The sequence below is a fragment of the Lepus europaeus genome, chromosome 12, assembly GCF_033115175.1.
Source record: "Lepus europaeus isolate LE1 chromosome 12, mLepTim1.pri, whole genome shotgun sequence".
Taxonomy (NCBI): domain Eukaryota; kingdom Metazoa; phylum Chordata; class Mammalia; order Lagomorpha; family Leporidae; genus Lepus; species Lepus europaeus.
Genome location: NC_084838.1, coordinates 60,765,751 through 60,782,078, shown reverse-complemented (window position 1 = coordinate 60,782,078; position 16,328 = coordinate 60,765,751).

Genomic DNA, 16,328 nt, shown 5'->3' with positions numbered 1-16,328 from the left:
TATGAGAGTGAGTTTCCTCTCTGCTTTTTAAACTCTTCTCCGGCTCAATGGGTTTTCTCCCTTCCAGGTTGGGCCTTATGCTGTTTTCATCTGGCTTTGTCTGTGTATTATTGAAGGAAAAAGGAAAAGGAGGAGGAGTAAGGCCAAGGGCAAAGTTCTACCCTGGGTCTGCGGCATCTGGAGCGTGGTCAGGGACATGCCTGATGGAGCGAATTCTCTGATGGGCTTTAGATAACCAGTGTAGTCCTGTTCCCCCTGACAGTCTTCTGCCCGTCGACAGCTTCCCCCTTTACTGCAAGACAGCGATCCCTGAAAAAGCTTCTTTTCAAGAAATCATGCCACACTTCCTTTAAAAAGGAATTGAAGAGCCCTCCCCCATGCCAGGGAAGCCCCAACCTTCTCATTTTTCTAGGAGAGGAAGTGGAAAGGGGCCCGGGGCGGGGTGGGAATGCTGGAGACTGCCGCCTCCCTCCCATGGGCCGCCCAGCATCACTGGTGTGGCCCAGGAGAGGAGAGCGAGCTGTGGCCAAGTTTCCCCTGGAGCAAAGGCAGATGCTTCAGGGGGAGATGCTCCTACAAAAGGGCTTCTTAGAAGAGTGTGAAAGGGAAGAGGCCATGGGCAGGGATGCTGGCTCCGTGCTACAGCCTCTGCTTTCCCTTCTTCCCTTCCCACTTTCCAAGGGTTTACATTCACTTTCTAAAGAAAAGCTGTCCCTGGGGGCAAAGAGGTTTACAGTATTTTATTCAGGTTCTGTGGCAAGGAGGGGGAGGAGAAAAGGGCTGGATGGGGGGGGGGGGCAGGGGGAGGAGGCCTGGCTGCTGGGGGGAGAGGGAGAGAGAAAGAGAAGGCAGGCATGCATGAGAGTCCCTAGCAGTGCCAAGAAGCGGAGAAAGAGCTGCTTGGGGCTGGGGGGGCGGGGGTAGTAACGAGAGAAAAAAAAAAAAAAAGTGTTCCAGAAGCCTTATAGAAAAGGAGCAAAGACCCGAACATGAGGAATGGGGTAAAAACTGGAGTGCAAAGGGACTTCTGCATCCTCTTGCCAAGGAGTGCTGCAAACAAAATACAAAATAGGCCACCGTGACCATTCGGAGAAACAGAAGTTCTGAGGAGGCAGTTAGGAGACGCCGCAGACATGGCCTAGCAAATAAATGAAAATAAATGCCAGACTATGCTAATATGCTGAGGGCCTTTAAAGACAGGGAGAGAAGGAGTGAGAGGGGGAGAGAAAATGAAGGTGCCTGAGACAGAGAGCAACAGCAGGGGAAAGCTAAACCAGCAGACACACATACACACACACACACACACACACTCAGCCAGACCCCAAGAGAGGCACACAGGGAGAGTCACACGGATAGAAGGACAGAGAGGGCTGAGAGAGGGGGGCAGGGGGCGGGAGTAGGCTGAGAGCGAAAGTCTCCAGCCAAATGCGGGAGACTTGGCAGGTGGACAGGAGCCGCTGGGCCAGGCAGTGACTGTACTTGCTGTGTCTCCTCTATTGTTGTCTCCAAGGGGGGCAGGGGGAGTTGTTTGTTTGTTTTGTTGTTTGGCCTCTTTGTCTCTTTTGTTCCAAGCAGTTAGTTTGCTTCTTTCCCAGACCCTGGGCTGAAGGAAGAGCTTAATGGATTTTTCTTAAAGGGACAGGCTTAGCTTGTTCCCCAGTGTCACCGATTTCTTAGTCCTAACCAGTTTCTACCTAAATGACTGTTTTATGTTATTTGAAAACTCTTATTAAGAACGGAGAGAGTCCCTGTTTATTTATTTTATTTTATTTTATTTTTTTGTGCCTGATTAGCGAGAATAAACTGGTCAATTTCACCCGCCCCACTAAACCTCCTCCTCCAGGGCTGCCAAGACTGCAGGGGAAAGAAAGACAAAAAGAAGAAAACCCTACAAACAAAAGCAAAGGCAGAACACACAGCCATAAACAACTCCAAACACACATTGCTACTTTTTTTCTCCTTTAAAAAAAAAAAAAAAACCTGGGCATCAAAATTAGAACGACAAACTTGCGGCTTTAAATAACCAGCAGGAGAGGGGCTGTGAAGGAAGAGGCAGGGTTGGATCATTCTTCCTGCAGCCTCCCATAGCCCAGGGACTGCACCCTGGGCCCTACACTCTATATCCCTGCCAGGTGCACTGCCCACATGCCCCAGCCTAGAGGTTAAAGGGCCCAGCTCTGGGGATTCTGGAAGCCTGCTTGGGGTCACTCTGGGCTGCTGGGCCTCCCTGGAGGAACTGGCCGTGCACCCTGTAGCATCCAGGTGATGGTGTTAGAGATGAGAGCTGCTTTTCATTGACGTGAGGAGAGGCAGGGGACAGGGGGCATCCACAAGCCTTGGCATTTTTGTTCCCACGGAGATTCTCTGTTTCCTATCACTGCAGCAATTTCAATAGGTCCTGGTACAAAGGAGGCCGCTTCTGAAGGAAATGAAATTTTAAATACCGCCTCAGTTTATCTACCCTCTATGTTCAGTTCCTCTCCAGTCCTTCTCAGAAAAGCGCGGCAGCTCTTTTCTTAATCCCCTCTGTCCTCCACTCCGGCCTTTGTATCTCCCAGGGAAATGTAGGGTGAGCGAGATTAAAAATAGATCAATATGGTCAGAGGGCCCAGGGCTACGCGCCGGGCACAGAAGGGTTGTGCACGGGAAAGGGAAGGGGGGTGTTCCTTTGTGAACGAGATCTTTTATAGTAGAAGCAAATGAGAATCCGAGCCTATGTTTCTGCTCTCCAAAGGGCGATTGGCACGGTTGAAGGGTGTGGGCTTGTGGCTGGCTCTGGGGACCGTTAGGGTGCTTTTGCTCTGAACCCCCACTCCCCCACCCCCTGCCTCCCGCAGCAAACGCCCCTCCCAAAGCCGGCTGGGGAGTGTGCGGCCGCTGGCGTGTTTTGCTGCTGCCTGGGTACCGTTTGGAGAGGCCTGGAAGCCACCTGAATTTTCAGGTGACCCTCTGTGGAGTTTTCTCAGACACTACAGCGGCACAACGTGGGCCAAGTAGTGAAGGGACCAGCCGGGGTGTGTGGGGCTGAGGGGTGCAGATTCGGTTCCCCGAAGGCCCATTTGGAGCTGGGCCTGTTCGAAACGCGGCAGTAGGGACACGTGTTGCCTGAAGCAGTGGGAAACAAGTGGGGGCGGGGGTGGGGTGAGGGAGCAGGGTCTGGAATAAAGGTTCCGTGGGGCGGGACAGACAGCAATTGTGCCATCTATGTTTTGGGTAAACGTTTCCCATCCGCGGGCACACGCGGTAACAGACATGCCACCAACCTTGCACTAAAGACAAAATTGATTCTGATTCCGGGAACACGGGCTCAGCCAGGCTGAACTCGCTTGACCCGCCCTCCCCTCGGCCCCGGACGTCGTCTGTGGCTGACTGTGGGAACGCAGAGGCGCGCACCACGTGTAAGAATCAAGGCTCGGTGGGGCCGCGGCCCTGGTTAGGTCAAGTCCAGTTTCAAACCCAGACCACTGAGATTCAGAAAAGCCAGCCAGGCGTCCCCAGGCTCAGGAATCCCCGCGGCGCCAGGTACAGCGGATTTCGTTGCTGGTCCCCGCACATGTCCCAGCAGCGCAGGAGTCGGTTTCGCCAGGACATTCCGGTCGGCTTGTTGGTTTGAAAGTTGAAGCCTCGGGGTAGTAAAATTTGGCCACAAAATCTCAAACCTCACTAACCCTAGACAAAATAAAAACAGAATAGGCCACAAAATAAACCAACTTAGGGCACTTTCTTTGGTGATCGCGGGGCCCATGGAGCTGCGAAACCTGGAAGGAGCGAGTTTTTCCTCCTCTAATTCTCTGCGCACGGCAAGACCCCAACGAGGATGTTAGAACAGAGTCTCCTCTCCCACTGCCCGCTATTTTCTCCCAAACATCCCCAAACCCGCTGCACCCACTGTTCCGGGTGAGGGTGGGGGGCAACCGGCATGGCAGGTTTGCCTTGAGGCCGAGGTCCCGGCATGAATCAGCTTCCCCCAGAACATTGGATTCCTAGTGCAGACAAAATCAAGGAAAGCGCGGCTGGGAGCCCCGGGCCCCCTCTCGGGAGTCAACCCGCCCGGCACGAATGGGACATCCCCTGAGCCCCACGCCAGGGGACTGCAAGGCAGAAGAATGCTCGAGGTTCGCGTGGGGTGGAACCTTTTCTTTCTTTCTTTTAAATCTAAATAAAAAATAAAATTGAACAAAACTAAACTCCAAGTCCGCAGGTCCCCGCTGAAAGCGAGGTGGGGGAGAAGGGGGCGGGAACGGCCCAGGCACAGAGAGTGGAGGATGCGAAAGGAACTCCGTCCCCTGCACAGTCAGCGCCTTTGGGGGCTCCAGCGCCGCGCGCTTCCACGGCAAGGTTTGGACTCGGAGGCAGGGCAGGGGGTGGGGAGGAAGAGGAGAGGTGGATCGGTGGCCGGGAAGGGCTCTTTTCCTCCTTCAGCCCGCTCCAGTCATGGCGAACTTGAGGGGACAGCGCGTGATAAAACTTTTCTTGGTGAAGTTTAGGTAGCGCGGTTAGTGGTAGGGGCGCGGGGCAAGCGGGCTGCGCTGAGCTGGGCGCCAGTGGAGCGAGAGTCATGCGATGGGGAGAAGGGGGTGGGTTGAAGAGCCAAGGCTCCCGGATCGGGTCTGCCCACGCCTCAGAGGCTTCGAGGGGTTGGTGACTGCGGGGAGTCTGAAAGACATTTCGTTAGGAGACGCACGGGTAGGACTAGGAGTTGGGTGGTTTTGGTCGTTGAGGAAAGCACTACCAGACTACGGCTCAGCATGGTAGCGGGAAAGGCTGGTCTGCCAAGGCGGGATTAGATCCGCCCGCCAAGGGGCCGAGTCCCCCCGCTCTCCCCCGCCCAGCGAGGGCTGCGCGCGCCAGGGATCTTCGGGGCGATGCGCGCGGTTTCGCTTAGCCCGCTGGGTCTCTGCGCACCACGTGCGCCCGCGGCCCCAGGCGGGGAAGTTCCAGCGAGCGCCCCCATAGGGGAGGGGGCCACACAGCCAGGAGAAGGTTTCCGCGATTCCCCACCTGGCGCATCCACGCTGGGGGCCAGAACAAAGTGGCCCAACCCAGCGTCTCCCTGCGCCCTGAAAAGGAAACGTGGCGCGCCCGCTGGAGCGCGAGGCCGCCACGGCCCGTTCTGCACACGGCTGGGCGTTCCGCGCTTCACCTCTGCGCTAGGGGAAAGGCATAATTCAACTAAATCACTTGAGTGCTGCGCACCCTTTTCCTCCCTGGCTTTAAAAACCTAGGGCATTCCGAAGGGCATTTTGTCGATTCCTAAAGAAATGCCCAGCGCTCTGAAGCCGAGCTGAGCTCCGTAGTAACTACTGGGGCAGGAGGTGGGGGAGGAAGGGGGGGGGGAGCAAAGAATCCAAATTGCCTGTGAGTTTATAGCCTGAAGCGGCTTATTTAGGCTCGCTGAGCGCCGTTCCAAACGCAGCGCCTTGCGCTATTTCGGGAGAAGTTGGAGAGTGGAGAACAATGTTATTTAAAGTGACTCCCAGAACGCGACTTTGGTTCCACGACTCCCTAAGCGTTAGCGTGGCCCAAGCTGCTCGGCCTTTGATATCTGAAGTCAGGCCGATTCCTAGGTGAAACTACCTGTTGGGGGATCCCGCAGCCTAGACATTCGCCCTCCTTTTCCCTGCGCAATCGCTGCAGTGGTAAAGGGGCTGGTGGAGTGGCACGACCAGGGAGCGGGCAGAAGAACAGTGAGCTGAGCCCGCACCCCCTGCTCGCTCCTTGGGCACTAGAAACCGCTGCCCGTACGGTATAGCAGGACCCTGGCTGCTGGGATGGGCCCAGACTCGGCACGATTCTCTAAGTTCGGAAACCACGAAGCAGTGCCATTGACGCTGGCGCCTCGCTGTGTGCCTAACTTTAAAAAACAAAAAGCCTGCTGGCGGCTGCCACGGCTCCCGCCCCCACCTTGCACTGCAACACCCAGCGCTTTCCTCCGCACCGAGATTCACTTTAACTACTTCTTGAAATTCGGGCAAGTTTGCAGACGCTTGGACGCGCTGCAACCCAAGGGTTGCCTAAAGCTTTTTGCGCCAAGTTGCTTAAGCGCAATCACAGAGTTATTGCGAGCAAACAGATCTCGGTCTTTTTCAACAACTCGACTGGATGAGGCTCCTGCGCTAGCCATGTCGCTTTGTGCAGCTTTTGTAGCCTGTTGGGAGAAGTTTTGGTGGCTAGCGGGCAGGGGGCTTGGTCTCTGTGGCGAGGACAGTTCGGGCACGGCCTAGGAGCTGCTGGTAAAGAAGCGCACAGCCCGGGTCTGGCGCGCACTGAACCTTCTTACCCGCAAGCTCTCCAGCGGAGCTCGCCGACATTGAATGACGGGGTGTGCAGGCGCAGGCTGAGCTAACCCCGGAATCTTCCCCGAGGCGCCGCTGGCACTCCCGTTGTGTCTCCGATGCGGGTTTCTGCTTTTTGGTAGCGAAGTCTACTCCATTTGGAGAGCTGCAAAATTTGGGAAAGACCTCACGGGGCGAGGGATAAGGAGGTTCGTTTGGGGTCCGAGGGGACGAAAAGACACTCTCTGTGTGCGGCTGGGGAACCGCGGCACCCAGTTTCTTAGGGCACGCGCTCACGTCCCCTACGGTCACAAAGCACCTGGCTGAAAACGAAATGGGGACAAAGATGAGGAAACTCCAGGGAAGGAGGGGAGGGAGCCTCATCTTATTTAGGAATTCGTTTTGACAGCGAGGATTGCAGGGCTACACGGAAGAACGAGAATTTATTATTGAGAGTTTATTGCACAGGGCTGAAGATGGAGACTTCGCCCTGAAAGACGGCTCAGAACACTTGCCGCGCGGCAGTTCCTGTTTCATCTTCCTGGCTATCTTATTAGTCTGTTCAGCCCTTAAGTCGCATCCTTATTCCCCGTCCTTAATGGCATTTCCTTTCCCCGCGTGCCTCCTTCCTCACCCACTCCTCCACACTTTGGGTTCCCCAGGACCTCTACACGCCTTGAAAGACTCTCGCAAACTTGCCCTTCGCCAGGCGCACACGCATGGGTGGGCTCTCCCCAGGACAGTCGCTCGGCGGCCCCGGGGACCCTCCGGGGCCTCGGAAACCGGGTGTATCTTCCAGCGCTCAGCCTCAGCGCTCCTGTTTTATTTCAGTTCAGTCCCAGGGGCACCGACCCAAGGATAATAAACAACGCTGCTTATTAGAGATACAAACGGGCGCAGAAAAGCACCACGCAGAAAAAGCAAGCACACAGGCGTTTTTAACAAGTGGCCAGGCATCCAGGACCGCCTTTGGAAGTGACTTGTAATGTACAACGGAGGACATTTCTCTAAAAACTCCAATGTCCACAGAGAATATAGTTTTTTTCAAATTATGATGGTTGGAGCTATTTTTATTTGTTTGGTTTTTGTCTCTGGAAATCAGAGCTCTTGCTAGCAGTCCATGCCTCGTTGCAAAACGTCCTTCTCCCCACTACCTAGACTGCAAGATCTCATTTTAAAATGAGAGCTCTTCCAGGTGTGGGCATGCTCCGATACCGTTATTCCATATGCCTCCAGAAAACACTACCTTTAGGGAGTGGCAATGGGGTTTTTGGAGGAGATAGAATTGTAACAGGCACAGAAACATAATCCAGAGATACTAGAAGTCCCTCCCCCTTTAAATGTAAATGCAGATACCTTCTGGGTGGGGGCTCAGGAGTCCCCCCTGGGGTGCGAATGTAACCGGTTTAGGCTCAGCCGGTGGCCCAGCGAAAGGGCCTTCCTTCGGCTCTGAACAACCCCCTTCCAATGTCAGAAAACCTTCCTGCCTGCAAATGTTGGCACAAAGCTGCTACAAAGGGCGGTACTGCTTTAAATAGAAAGGAGACTGCTGGGCAAAAAGAAAGTCACAACCTCCCTATCCACCAGACTACCTGCCTTCCAGTCCCCAAAAGGCTGCGCTGGCAAGGGCAACGCCGAGGAAAATTTCCCATTCTGAGCAGGGCAGGAAATGAATCATCTGTGTGTTCCAGGAACAAACTTTTATGTGATTTTCAGTGGCTGGGTGCACCAAAAGGGGTCTCCCCAAACTAGCAACCAACACAGGGCAGAAGAAGGGTCTGACTGCGGCTGCCGCCAACGACACAGTCTTGTTGTTCAGATAAAGTTAATGCTGAAAGAAATTTCAGAGATGTTGGAGTCTGATTTTGTGCCTCTGGACTTTGTCCAAAGCTCATGTATCCAAAGGGTAGCCCTGTTGCTAAAGGAGGGCTTGGTGTCGCTGGTGCCAGCCCCACACCCCCCATAGAACTCTTAGGAAGCTGGACTAGGGTTGGCTCAGGTGGGCCTGGGATTCCTGGACCTTGGATTACACCCTCCCCCCTTTTGCCCACCAAGGGTACCTCTCTTGTCAGGGAGAGATCAGAGTTCTGGCCATAGCCAGGGAACAGCCCCACCTCCCCACCTAAGCTGATAACCTTACATAGTGTTCATGCATTACTTCTCATTTAATTTCTGTACTTGGTGTTGAATTTGTTCAGACAGCCCCAGCCTTCCTGTGACTTCTATGAAGACTTTTCTGCCCAGGGGACTCAAGCTCAGGTTGCCTCCTCTTGCAGAGACTGGGGGTGAATCTGAGATGGTGCCTCAGGTATTTTTGGTGGTGATGGCCCGGTCCTGATCTTGCCACCATTTCCCAGATCAACTGGCCTGTGTCTTGCCAGATTTGCAAATGAAGGAAAGGACTTTACTTCTTTGGGGAGCTGAGAGCAGAGACTGGAGCACAACCCCTCTACCACCAGCACCACCATGTGAAGTCCCTTTGCTCACAGTTGTGAGAGAGGTATAATAGCTCACAATACATTACTGGTTAGCAAGCAGTCTGTGTGCCAGACCACGTGCCGGGCCAGACATGTTACATAAGTCATCCTCCCAGCAGCTCTAAAGAGCGTCATTAGACCCCAATAAAATTTTAATAAATAAAATTATAAAATGAATACATGCATAAATCAATTCACTTGAGGAAATACAAAAGAGCCCCAAAATGAAAGCAAAATCCTCCCACTCTGCTTCCTCTCTCAGAATAATATTTCTATTTTTTCATTCCTTTGGTGGCTCGCTCTGCATCTGATGGATGTTATTGTTATTTAATGAGTCGGGAGAGGGAGACCCACGATGAAGCCGGCCAGCCGTGGCTACCTGTCTCCAGGCTCAGCTGTATTCTATGGAAGCCAAGGTGAAGGGGAGAGAAAAGAAGTGAGACCATGGAATAGAAGGAGGGCCTGGGTGGAGTAGACATCACCCTGTCTTTTTCCGATCCTCCTGCCCCTCCCAGGCTCCCACTAAGGTAGCCTGTGTTCAGGAGCTGAGACCATAGCTCTCCAGATACATCATCTGTGATGGCTTTATTCCTCCCCTGTGTCCTGTCACCCAGGACTCCACTGCAGCTTCGACTGTGTAGTAATTCTGGTCCTGGTGCAAGCCTCTTCAGCTTTCCGTTATCCCGCCTACCTCTTAGGGTTGTTGGAACGTGCAAATGAGAGACAGGGAAAGGGCTGTGTAAACTTGAACTCTCTCAATGTAAACATAGCAGCTGCTTTTCAAAGGTCTGTATAGGATTCGGTGGCCTTTCAGTTCAGAGCAGGGGAGATTTAGGGTTCTTTGTAAAAGGGTGTGTTTCTGGCATGTGAGGTGGGGCGTGTGTATGTCTATAAGGGCAGGGTTAGGAGTGAGGCTTGTTTGCAAAAGATGGGAGTACTGGGTCTTTGGAACTGGAAGTCTTTGGCAAGCATAGGATGGGTTTCTTTTGGCCAAGGGGGTGAGGATGGAAGGAAGCAGTTTTCCTGCTAGGGATGCAAGGTGGGGCTGAAAGAGTAGCTGATGATGGGTGAAAGGATGCAAAGCCTACCCCTTCGGGGCACCACCAAAGGCTGTTCTTACACTGCCCAAGCAGCAGACAGAGGGGTGAGGGATGGGTGCTGAGCGACCTGAGCATCCCAGAACCAGTTACTTAATTTGCTGTTATTTTTTTGTGACTGGAAAAGGTAAGGCTACTAAAGAATGGATGTGACAATTCTTCCACGAAGCTTGTCTGGGCTTTGAGGATTTTGCATTCTGGAAGAATTGCTGGAAATTTCTCAAATTTGGGGGCCACTCTGGGAGTACAAATATTAGGCCCTGGCTACGGTGTCGCAGGCTTTGTAGGGGAGCAGCAGCTGGGAAGGGGCCCCCACCTCTCAAACGCCATTCCAGCTGCAAGCCTTGGCCCATGCACAGATCTGAGGTTGTGTCGAGGAAGAAGAAAATGGGGTTAAAAACGATGAAAGGCGCTGGAGAGTAAGCTGGCTGCAGCGAGAAACTGTGAAAGGAGGGCAAGTCGGATTTTCTGGAAGGCTGGGCCAGGCTTCCGAGCCGGCCTTCAATGCCTGTCAGGACAAAGGATGCTGCGCCCCCTGGTGTCAGACTGGCAGCCGGTGCCAGCTAGCTGCCGCGGAGACCCGCGCGCCAGACCCGGGGACCAGCTGGAAGAGCAAGCGGGTCAGATGCCTTTTCTTCTGTTTGCTAAAGGAGCTGAAGTTGAAATAGCCCTTGCTTTCTCAACTCTGGAGTCTAAATAGAGAAAGCAGGGTTTGGTTTTTTTTTTTTTTTCATGCAATTTAGGCCAACAGGACAATGGCTATTTAGAATTAGCTTGGTGGGATGGGACAGAGTTTGGCCTGCAAGAAAAGACCTGCACTTTAAGCCGTGTGCTGGTCTGGGGGCAAATCATTTAAAATTTTAGAACCTCGCTTCCTTGTCATCAAACCACAGAGGTTAGACTAAGATTAATTGAAGGTCTTTTCTAAGCTTTGATATTGGTATTTATTAGATAATCACTACACTGTATCCTCTTTTCTCAGGGCCTTGCAAATTTGCCACTATTTTTTTTTCTATTTGTTATATGCAGGCACAAATGGGACATGTTTCAGCATCACGAGTTCCCTGATTCTGAGCAAAGAGTTTAGTGTCTCCTTTCCAAAAACGCAAAATATACTTCTTTTCAGCTCAGAAGCCTCCCGCTTCTCCAACCTTTTGTGGAACCTCCTGCAAGAGAGCTGCAGAGTGAGCAGGACTCCAGTCTCCGCTGTTTCTTTTAAAAATAAAGTACTAAAGTGTTGCGCTGGAAATTCTGCTACTAAGTGCTGCATGTGGTAGGTGTGAGTATATGCTTCAATAGTTCCAGGCATACGACCAAAACTTCCCCAGAATTAGCAGACTTTGCAGCTATAATTTAGCTAACATTTTTCTACAAATAGGTACTAAGACCAATTTGAGAGTATGGTCTCTCTAAGGAGCTACCTGGTTGGGTTTCCATTGAAATTTAAAGTTGTTGCTTGTACTCTCAGGTGGGTTTTAAGTAGCGTCACCCCTGGGGAAGAATTATGCCGTCGCTGGCAGTTTTCCTCTCTTAAACCTGCAAGTCTAGTCTCCTAGGTGAGCAGTCAGTTATAGCTCATGGCAGTTCCTTCCTCCTGCATTACACTTGAACTGTTATCTTTATACAACGGGTGCAGCTGGTTTTGTTGTTGTCTTGGGAAGGATTATTTGAGCAGGTGATGCTAGTTGGTTTTCAAAATTATTTATTTTCATTTAATTTGACAGGCAGAGAGAGAAAGAGAGATATGAAGAGAGATCTTCCATCTGCTGACTCACTATGGCCCGAATGTCCCCCAATAGCCAGGGCTGAGCCAGGCCTGAGCCAGGCCTGGTGGGAGCCTGGAACTCAACTCAGGTTTCCCACATGAGTGGCAGGGATCCAAGTCCTTGGGCCATCATGCACAGCCTCCCAGGGTGCACATTCACAGGAAGCTGGATTGGAAGTGGAGCTGGGACCGAAACGTAGGCACCCCAGTCTGGGATGCAGGTGTCCCACGCAGCACCTTAACCCCTGCACCAGACGCCCACCCTGTAACCTTAGTTCTGCACTTGTGGATGGTTTTGCGCAGTCATTGTCCTCTAGTAGACAATGCTGTTCTCGCATATGCTGCGGGGGAGGAGCAGGACCTTCTCAATGAGACCTGTGAGTCAGGAGAAAGAAGAGCAGCAGCTCAAAATAGGTGACTGATGGCAACTAGCCCCACCAGAGGGAGGGGAGAATCTGTGCGCGCGCGCGTGTGTGTGTGTGTGCACATGTGCATAGGCGTGCTGGGAGCAGGATGAGTGCATGGACCTGGAGCTCTTTGCCCCTGTCTAAATGGCATAGCTGTGTCCTGCACCGAATGGTGTCTCTCCAAACTTCACGTGTTGAAACCCTAACCCCTCATACCTCTGAATGGGACTGTATCTGGAGACAGGTCCTTTAAAGGGTATATAAATTATAACGAGGTGGGCCCTACTCCAATCTTGACTGGATACAGACGCACACAGAGTGAAGACTGCATGAAGACGCAGAGAGAAAGTGGCCATCCACAAGCTGGAGAACCAGGCCCCAGAAGAAGCCAGCCCTGCTGAACCTCAACCTTACATAGGATCCTCCAGAATGAGGGAAAATATGTTTCTGTTGCTGAAGCCCCCCAGCCTGTGGTATTTGTGACAGCAGCCCTAGCTCACAAATACAAGCCGCTACTCAGCACCGGTCAGGGATCTGCTGCCTTTTGGACATGTGGATTCAGGGCTACCAGGTTTTCCAGTTTAGGGATCTGTTGCTTTTTAAAATTGGGCAGCAGGGCTGGCTGCCCGGATGTGAGACCTGTACATTCATAAAGATCTGGTCCTTACGAGTATTATGTTTGGTTAAGGTTATGCTATTATCATCTTGAAATTCTTAAATTTTCAGAAGTTTCCATGTTGCACTGGCCACCACAAACTATATAACCAGTCTGGGATGACATTAAACACAATTTTTTATTGATGCACATTGAAAGATCATGGGGGCCCAAACAAAACGTGTCCGAGGCTGGGGGCACTGGCATAGTTTTTTGTCACTCACGGGATTAAGACTTCCCATTTCCTCATTACCACTGCAGAGAGGGCAGTGATGGAGCCCAGAGGATTTTCTGGGGATGGAAGGGAAGGCAAAGCTATTCCCTAGATGTGATTCCCTGTGAGCTTGTGTGGCGCTAGGCATGGCTTTTTCCTTTAGGGTTGGGCATCTCGACCTTTGCGGTTAAAATATCTTTAAAAGCCCAACACAAGAAATGGTGTTTGGGGTTGATGGCTGGGTCCAGTCCTGCATGTGGCTGCTGCTAGAAGCTCTTCCAGGCTTGTCTACCCAGACCCCGAGTCGGGCTTTGGGAAACCAGAGCTGGGTATGCCACCCAGTATGACCAGCAAGACCCTGAGGGGCAGTGCAGCTCCTGTAAACGCAGCACAGAGACATAGGCAAGAAGCAACCCTAAGAGGGGGGAGCTTTCTGTCTGGAGATTTTTAAGCAAGAGTCCTTCTCGTTGCAACGAGCCAGTCCTTCAGGGGTTCTCAGCTGGGGTGAGTTAGGAGTGCTAAGCTGGAGGGTAAAACCTGGCCTGTCTCTCTAAGGCTCTGCACAGTCCTGAGCATTTAACTGTGAATAAATGATACACTTCAATTCATGGTGCATGCCATCCCAGTTGACTGGAATTTGGAAAGCAAAGCTTTGCTTCTGGTAAAAGGAACGTCGGTCATCGGTGACTAGTCATGGGGATGTTATGGAGAGATCCTGTTTTTAGGGATATGCATTGATTTATAGAAGCTCACTGAAAATATTATAGCGGAATGTTTGGTCAGGAGGTCTGCTTTTCGAGTTCTATTTTTGCCCAGGACTAACTGGAGAGTGTAAATTTTAAAAGAAGTAATTTCTTATGCACATTATGCAAGCTCCCTTAGGGGAATAAGTGAAAGACTGTTTGAGACACTGTGCATTTCTTGGAAGAAGGTTGCTATATAAATTAATATAGAGCTCTCTTTTTCATTGCAGGTCTGCAGGGCGCGCCAGAGAACTCGCCCCAAGTCATGCAAGGGAGAAAATGAAACTCTCCAGTGACCTCTATCAGACAAGCTGAAAACTGAACTCCCCTTTCCTGCAAGCTTCCCAATCCTGTGACTCTGATTTCCAGTTCAGACAATAAAGCTTTATTTTGTAATTATTCCTTTTGCTTGGCATATGGAGGGTTCCTGAAGGAACATCATGATGGGCTTATTGTGAGCTGCTGTGGGTAAAGCCCAGACTTGAGGGCTGCAGAGGGAATTCGTCACACCTGCACAGTGATCTGCGAGCCCCACGTCAGTACCCCTTTTCTCTGCCAAGAAATAACAGAGTTGGGGCTGGTAACCTGATATTTAAGAGGTTTGAGATACTGTATGTGGCAGTCCAGAGTCCTAAGTGACAGTTCCCTTAATCATATGGAAAATAAGGGACATTGCTAAGATGTTTAACTTAAAGACCACTGGTTTAAAAGAAATGGAAACTTCTGTTTACATAAAAACTTGTAACAAGAATGTTAGCAGCATTTTCATCAAAGCCCAAAAGGGAAACGATCTAAATGCCTGTCAGCTACTGAGTGGGTAAACATGGTGTGGTATGTCCATGTAGTGGAAGACCAGTTGGCCCGGAAAGGAAATCAAACACTGAAACACAACAACATGGATGAACTCAAAACCTCACACTTATAAAAGAAGCCAGGCACAGAAACACACATGTTACATGAAGCCTTTTATGTGAAATCCCGCAAATAGGCATATCTATAGAGACAGAAAGACTACTGCTTGGTTGGGATCTGAGGGAAGGGTGGGGCTTGGAGGATGACAGCCAAATGGTGCAGTTTCTTTTGAGGGGGTGGGTGACAAAAATGCTCTAAAATTAATTACGGAAATGGCTGCACCACTTGGTGAATGCATTAAAGACCATTGACTTTTCCCCTTTAAATGGGTGAAGTGCATTGAATTATATTTCAAGAAAGCTGTTACAGTTCAAAAAAAAAACTTTAAAAAAGGCCATGGGTTTAATCTCTTTTTCTGAAACTGTTTACCTTAGGATAAGTGTGTCCAAGGTTAAAAACAGATTCTATGAGCTCACTAGATTGAGAAGCTGAAAGAGAGTGATTGACAGGTCCATGCTTACCTACAGTACTCAGAAATGTTAATCTTTCAAACTTTGCTGAATTTTTTTTTAACCTAAGCCTGAAGTCATTAATATATGTTTAAACAATGATACTGAAGTGGTTTGTTATTTTTGTCTTCCCAATAATACTTCATACTTCCTTTTCCTTCTTTAGGTAATAGCATCTCAAATTTTCTCTTAAGGAGTCTCCTCCCCACCCCATTTTCAGGCCACGTGATTCAGATATTGCTGACCTTTCACCCTGGCTCTGTGACACAAGCCCCATAAGTAGCATGTTCTACCTGCTGGTGTGTTGGAGCCAGTTCATCCCAGTGCTCATCCCAAATAACTGGTAAATGTCAGAAATTCTGTCAACTAGTATTAAACACAGACACTAGTAAAATTTAAAGCATATAAATATAATTAAACAAGTGGCATTAATAAAGCCAATAGTACTCAAACCCTATGATTTCCTCATCATTTAACTACATTTTATGATTTTCTGCACTCCTGAGGTTACTGGCATCTCGGGTTTGTGTAGTGCAAGCACTGCATAGTGGAAACAACGTGGAGCAGCTTGTTACTCTGCATCTCATTCAAGTCCACCTTCAATGACTTCTCCTTGATAGTATGAATTGGCCATACATATAAGTGGCAGCATATATTTATTTTTTTAAAAAGATTTATTTATTTATTTGAAAGGCAGAGAAACAGAGAGTGAGGGAGAGAAATCTTCCATCCTCTGGTTCACTCCCCAAATAGCTACAGAAGTAGGAAAATGCTATCAGAGCTTCCCCTTTCCACCAAGGAAATTGTTAAACACTTACCAGCTGTATTGGGTTGAATAGTGTCCCTCTGCCCTCCTTCCATCTTCCCCCCCGCAAAAAAAAAAAAAAAAAAAAAAAAAGATATGTTGCTATCCTAATCCCTGGAATTTGTGAATGTGATCTTATGGGGGGAAAAGGTCTTTGTAGCTGTAATTAAGTTAAGGAGTCAGAGATGAGATCATCCTGGATTATCCCAGTGGGCCCTAAATACAATCACTAGTGCTCTCACAGGATGGAGGCAGAAAGCGATTTGACACAGACACACAGAGATAGAGGCAGGGGGGGTCACAGAGCCAGAGACTGGAGGGATGCGGCCACCAACCAAGGAATGCCTGGACCACCAGAAGCTGGAAGAGACAAGAAACAAATGCTCCCACAGAGCCTCTGGAGGCAGCAGGCCCTGCTAATACCTTGATTTCGGGCTGATGGCCTCCAGAAATACGGGAAAGAAAATTCCTTATGCTTTAAACCACCTAGTTTTTGTTAATTTGTGATGACGGCCATAGGAAACCAATA